The sequence below is a fragment of the Cricetulus griseus genome, chromosome 8 (genome assembly GCF_003668045.3).
Source record: "Cricetulus griseus strain 17A/GY chromosome 8, alternate assembly CriGri-PICRH-1.0, whole genome shotgun sequence".
Taxonomy (NCBI): Eukaryota; Metazoa; Chordata; class Mammalia; order Rodentia; family Cricetidae; genus Cricetulus; species Cricetulus griseus.
In genome coordinates this window covers 60,670,173-60,677,093 of record NC_048601.1, presented here as the reverse complement: position 1 = coordinate 60,677,093, position 6,921 = coordinate 60,670,173, and the positions used below count along the sequence as shown (strand labels likewise).

At 39.2% G+C, this 6,921-nt stretch overlaps 1 pseudogene; it reads right to left on the bottom strand.

Moving 5' to 3' along the window:
* Positions 1-4,970: 4,970 nt before the first annotated feature.
* On the bottom strand, positions 4,971-6,452 carry LOC100756033 (annotated as a pseudogene).
* Positions 6,453-6,921: the final 469 nt, after the last annotated feature.

The following is a 6,921-nucleotide window of genomic DNA, read 5'->3' as shown; positions in this document are numbered from 1 at the left end:
CTCTTAATATAGTTACTGATTCTCAATATGCAGGGAGAGTCATGTTACACATTGAGACGGCAGAATTAGTTCCTGATAATACAGAATTAACTTCACTGTTTACACAATTACAGGAAACAATCAGAAACAGAAGTAATCCTATATACATTACACATATCAGATCCCATACAGGTCTGCCAGGCCCACTAGCACAAGGCAATGATGAGATTGATCGTTTATTAATTGGAAGTGTGCAAGAAGCCTCAGAATTTAATAAGAATCATCATGTATATAGCAAAGGTTTAAAAAAAGGACTTCTCCATCACTTGGCAACAAGCCAAGGAGATAGTGAGAAAATGTCCTACTTGTTCTTTTTATAATCAAACTCCATTGCCAGAAGGTTGTAATCCTAAGGGCATTTGGAGAAATGGGGTTTAGGAGATGGATGTCTTTCACTTTGCAGAATTTGGAAAATTGAAATATGTGCATCAAACTATAGACACATTCTCAGGGCTAATTCTGATATTACACATCTGCTGGAGGTTATGGCAGTTATGGGTATACCTGCACAATAAAAACTGGCAATGCTCCAGCATATGTCTCCATGAAATTGGAACAGTTTTTCAAATATTATAACAAAGCATGTAATGGGTATACAACACAATCCTACGGGACAAGCATTGGTTTAGAGATCTAATGGAACACTTAAGGAGATGCTCCACAAACAAGCTTGGAAGAAACCCCCCCCCCCAACATAGGTTGTATAATGCTTTATTGACATTAAACTTTCTTAATGCCAATGAGAAAGGACAAATAGCTGCAGAAAGACACTGGACTACAGAGAAAACTGCTGAACTGAATCAGCCGGTATACTTCAAAAATGTACTAACCTCTGTATGGAAACCAGGACATGTGTTATGATGGTGTATGGGTTTTGTATTGGTTTCCACAGAAGAAGAAAAACTTTGGATACCATCAAAGTTGATCAAGATTCGAGTTGAAAAGGAAAAACCTCTCAATGAGGACAAATGACAAGTATTCCACTAAGGTATATCTCATAAACTAAATAGAAACCTCCCAAAGGAAAGGGAAGTGTTTTGCTTTTATCTTCACAGAAAAACTCATCTCCAGAAGGCAAAGGACACTGCATGGGTAGATACTTAAGAAGAGAAGGTAGCTATAACCATCAAACAAAAGGAGTGTGCCATAGGTTAACTTTACAGGTGTCTCTCAGAGAACTCTATTTCTCTTTATTTCCTGCTCCCTATTCAATTAAACCAATGCTGGATTTAGAGGTGGATTTGGCTTTCCTGCTCTAAAATCCAAGCATGTTGTTTAACTAAACTTTAGAGTTTCTGTATTGTATCAAGAAGCCAATTGATGTAACACAGAATAAGAGAAGAATTTGGGGACTGTCTTTGTCTTTTCTTGGATCTTTTTTCAAGGTGTGCACCCTCTCATAATTGTTATGCTCCCAGGGTTGCCTTTTCTAGTATACATTCTTACACAAGCAAACATTTCTCTGCTAACATTTATGTTTGAGTCCCACACAGCCAATGAAGACCTTCCTGACAGCAATCCCTGGATGCCCCGGAAACAAAATGGGTCACACTTCTTCGACTGACCTGGATCCAACTTGCTCCATTTCAACTGACACTCCCGCCAGAGCTTCAGGTACTGACTTGAATCAAGTTGAAGATGTCAAGCGAGATCTTCAATCAAGCTAATCCCATCTAACATGGACTGGATAGAATCCATTCATGGCTTTTATTATACTAACATTTTCTTCCTACAGGACCCCATAAGGCTATCACTGTCCCATTTCAGCAGGAAGTAACTTGATGGATGCTACTCCTCCTTTCCCCCATTGTTGTCACTTAGGATAGTGTATATACCTAATTAAGGATAGCTTTCTATTGTTCATGACTGGGATTGGAAGGAGGTGTTCAGGTTTGGAAACTTCTTTCAGATGACTTTAGGGTTTAGTTAAAATAGATAGGATGTGACATAAGCAGATTGTTGTGTCTTCTTATTTTTCACCTTTGTGATTGTTAATTTTGGATACTTTACAGTGTTAAGTTTTAATCCACTTTTAGACTAAAAGGGGAATTATAGGGAATAATGTAGCCATGCCTGCTTAGGGGCTAGCTACAGGTGTGCCTGACCATACCTGTGAGGGCATGGTCAGTGTGACATAGAGTGAGGGATGCTTATGGGCAGGCTGCTTTCGTTTTCATCTTTAGCTTGCTGTATGGACTGCTGCCCTGCCTGACGGCTAGGTCACTCTGTAAGTAATGTTTTTCCCTATTAAATTCCATTGTACTTTTACCTGGCTCTGTATTGGTAATTTCCCACATTACAGGGGACCAGCAGTTTAGAAGGTTCCTGGTGCCAGGCCAAGTGGTTCTCTGGATATAGCTACTAAACAGACTCTGCCTGGATTTACAACTACTGAAAACCTCTCTAATGCTGACACTTCCATGGAAGATGAAGACTGGTCTTTCGAATGTCCCTACAGGCACCTATAATTGGAAAGAGTTCAATATAATACAAACATACACATGCAGATGTATAATGATGCAACACTGATATTTAAAATGTCTTTTCTAATCTGAAGCACACACCTTTAATCCCAGACATGGGAGGCAGAGACAGGAAAATCTCTGGAAGTTTGAGGCCAGACTGATATACATACTGAATTCCAGGATAGCTTGGGCTATCTGAATAGACTGTGTATCAGAAAAAAAAGAGTCTTCTCTAATGTCTGTATATTATTATGTTCATATAAGATACAGTAAATATCTCCTGGTATACTCTATTACTACATGGTTTTTCCTCTATTAATCTATCACTCTGAAAAGATTATATTACTTTTTTTGGTTTCTCGAGACAGGGTTTCTCTGTGGCTTTGGAGGCTGTCCTGGAACTAGCTCTTGTATACCAGGTTGGTCTTGAACTCACAGAGATCCACCTTCCTCTGCCTCTGGAGTGCTGGTTTTAATGGCGTGTGCCATACCACTCAGCCAAAGATTAAAATACTTTTAAATTTGGCTACAGACCCCTGGAGCAGCAGGGACATGAGGACCTAGGTCTGTGTTTCTATCTCATATTGCCCCACCTCTATGATGCAACATGGTGTGCAAGAAAATGACTGGTTTATAAAATCTGATCATCTGGGCTGTCCTGTATGTGTCCACACAAAGTGGGCAGCAAATGAAGAAACAAAATGAACAGCATCATGTGAGAGTGACTGATGTCAATCAACAGTCAATACCATCAGAGAATGTGAGCACTCATTGAGAAGGAAGTCAACATAGAAAGTCAAGGTCCAACTCAGAGCTCCCAAACCGCACATGTCTAGATGCTCTAATGACAGCTTTCAATTCACAATCAATGACATGTTTGTATCAGGTTTCAGACATGACAGAACTACCTCAGTATAACAATCCTTATGAAATAATAAATATGGTGAGTAAAAACAGAAAACACCAAAGGAATAGGGGTGGGAAAGTAACTATAATGGAATAAATTAAAAGGGACAGAAGGGAAAGGGGGAAGTGAGAGAGGAAAGGAAAGACTAAGGGAAAAAAAGAGATAAAGGGAAGTAGATGAGAGGAAAGGACAAAGGGGAAATTTGAATGAGAAAAGAACAGTAAAAAAAGAGAGTGGAAGAATAAAAGGGAAGGATAAAAAAGGAAAATCAGAAAGCAAAAGTGGAAATATTTCGGCCAATTATTTACCACACTCGATGAAAATTACAGAGCATTGAAGCTACTTGTGTCCTAAGCCAATTGAAAGCAATGCATACCCCAGAGCTGCTGGCTGGGTATCCACCAAGGAGGTAAAGACAGGCCAGAGTTCCATGGAATTTTATACCATCCTCATTAAAATATAATATTAAAATGACTTTTAATGTCATAGTAAATATAAGCCAAATGTGTTTCCAAACATCAGAGAATGAAACCGATGGTATGATAAATAGAAAATGGAAGGCAAGAGTGAAAAATCAAGAACTCAGGAAGTGATGTTGTCATCCAATACTGAAGCCCAACACTGACAAAATTTTCACTTTTTCCAAAAGCTCAAATTCTAGAGCCCACGTGCTAAAGCTATGAGTCATTTAACTGATCCCATACACCACAAAAATTGCCAATAATAAATTATGTGAAAGCACACCAGCCAAAAATAAATTAAAAGCAGGTGAAGAGTTAATTTAAGATGTTCTGGCATTGCGGAACTCTCTTGCATCATTGGATTTTGCTGCAGCCTTGATTCTGAACACAAAACACACGCACTTTGACTATACATGCCAACTCACGATGTAACACTGCAATTGAGGCATTGGTTCAGATTTCCTACTATAGCATGTTGCATTGCAATCTTTTTTTTTTCTTTCCAGAGTTTAGCTTTATTTTGCAGTACAGAAAACATCTGGAGCCATTTTGAGACAGACATCATTGAAATCAAGGCTCTGTCAAATCAATAATGCATTGCAGCTTGGTCCATTGAAGAAGCCATACCTGGGATAAAAGGTGCTTCTATAATTTTACCTGCTTACCATATGGTTCCTATCCCCTTCTCAGCAATTGTAATAGGTTAAAAAACCAATACTGGCTTCCTCCAAACAACTCCTTAATCTACAATTTGGCTAGAAGTTTACACCCACATAAACAAAATATGTGGCTGCTATTTGAGCCCTGCTTTAATACTTGACATAACAAAATGAGAAAACTTTGAAAGTTTTCCCAAACCAAAGGATTCAATTTAGAGTCCCAATATCAGGATGGCACAAATTGAATAGATCTAGCTCTTGAGCAGAGGCAACACAATTGCAAAGGCTACACTGATTAAAAGATACAAGTACTGTATCAAGTTCTCTATCGATATCAATATTTGTTTAGAACAGCTCCTTCACTTAAAAAAAAAGCCAGTCTAAACAGAAACAACCAATTCTGATTAGCCATTCCATGAAAACAAGTTAATACATGATATTAGAAAAGTGAAGGGAAGGAGTATTTACTGGTATAGCACTCTTCAATCTCCATTTTGATCATAAAAGCGGGCTTGCAATATTGATTTCATATAATATACATTATTTGCCAAATTTTAAGTTTGTCCTAATTACATAATATGTACTGCTGTTAGTCTTCTCTATAAGTGTCATTCTTCTTGCACTTCATTTCTTCAAAGTCAAACTCAGATCCTGTCATTCTCTTATAGATATCTTTAATATCATCACAGGTTGTCTCAAAGTGAGTAGTTGCATCATAGGCACGGGAAATAAAGATCTGGCTCTCTGTTCCCAAATCTTTAGGTACAAAGAGGTCGCTGACACTGACAAATTTCTGTTCAATTGGTTCCAAGAGCTCCAAAGCTGGTCTGATTTCCTTCTCTGGTTCCTTGGTCTCCACGGTTGTACTTACAATGGCAATATATTTGCCCTGTGCTGCCACATTGTGTGCAAAGGAAATCATGCAAACATAGATATCTGACTTCCGGTTGACTTGGTTATGTGGAATGATGATCTGGCAGGAATTGGCATCATTGGTGTTCTTGATAGGGTGGCTAAGGATACAGATCACTCTGATTACCTGGCCCACTTTTTAACCCGATCTTTTACATAGCTGGGGTCGCAGATGAGCTGCTTACAGCCAGTCTCCTTCAGACTTTACACCAACCACTTTTCTATTTTGCACAATGATTTCATCAATTGGTTTATTCAACATGTAGGTACCTCCATATATAGCACTTAATCTTGCAAATCCTTGTGGCAATTCTCCAAGGCCATAGAGAGGATAAAGGTATGGGCTTTTACCATATCTTGCCAAAGATTCGCTGTAAAGTTTAATTCTATTAATGGTATCACAACACGGCTGATCTAAGTAGTCATCTGTTCTGTACAGTGCAAGAGAATGGCCAGTGAAGTCTACAACATCTTGGCCCTAATCAAACTTCTTATACACATCTCTCATGGAGGTCTTCTTAGGGTAACGCCCTCAAAAGTTCTAGAATCTTTTTCATCAAAGTTGGCGACATAAACTAGGAACTTCCTGAAGCAGCGTTTTTCAAACAGTCCCATTAAACTAGATGCCAGTGCTTCTGCTTCAGTGGAAGGAACCTTGTAGATCCCTCCCACACTTGTAGACAAAGCTCCCTTCAATCACTTTGAAATCCATATAGTGAGTGTCCTCTGTGTGAAGTAATATCTTCACCAACTGACCATTGGCCATAAGGAACTTGGGAATTAAGTCAACTTTCCAGTCTCTTCCTCTCCCCATTGATACTGGTGTTTGTCCTGGTAACTTAAATCATTTGTATAAATCTTCCAGTGGTGTTATAGATACGCTTTCTCCTCTATAGTATGGGTTCTGATCCATGTGAAGAACCTTCTTTCCATTCACTGACATTATCCCCAACAGGATACACTCTTTCAGGCCAGTGCCCAGCAAGATCACATCGTATTCTTCATTCATGGCGGGAGGAGCGCACTTAGGGGCTCTGGGGCCACCATAGAGTAAGAAGCGAGAAGTCCGGCCACTCTGGGCACCAGGGAAAAGGGAAGACCCAAGGAGATGAAAAGCGGAGCTGATTAGGAGGCGAGGCCAGCCGCCACCTCAATGGGAAGAGAAGAGCCAGGCGAGGAGGGAAGAGGAGGCAGGGGCTGCATTGCAATCTTTTAACATACAAAAATTTCTTCTCTGATAAACACAGTAATTTAGTCACCTACCATTATGTGTAACCATGCAAGTATCAATTTCATATAACTCTGGGTTCTATAGTGTTAAAATGTTTAAATTTACATGTTGGTGTTTGAGTTGTTGATTTGACTGACATAAAAACTGGCTAAATGGTTTATGTTGGGATTAGGAGATAATTTCCAATAATTCCTGATGTACCCATAAGCATACTTCTACCACTTTCTCTAGTGCATGGATGTGAAGT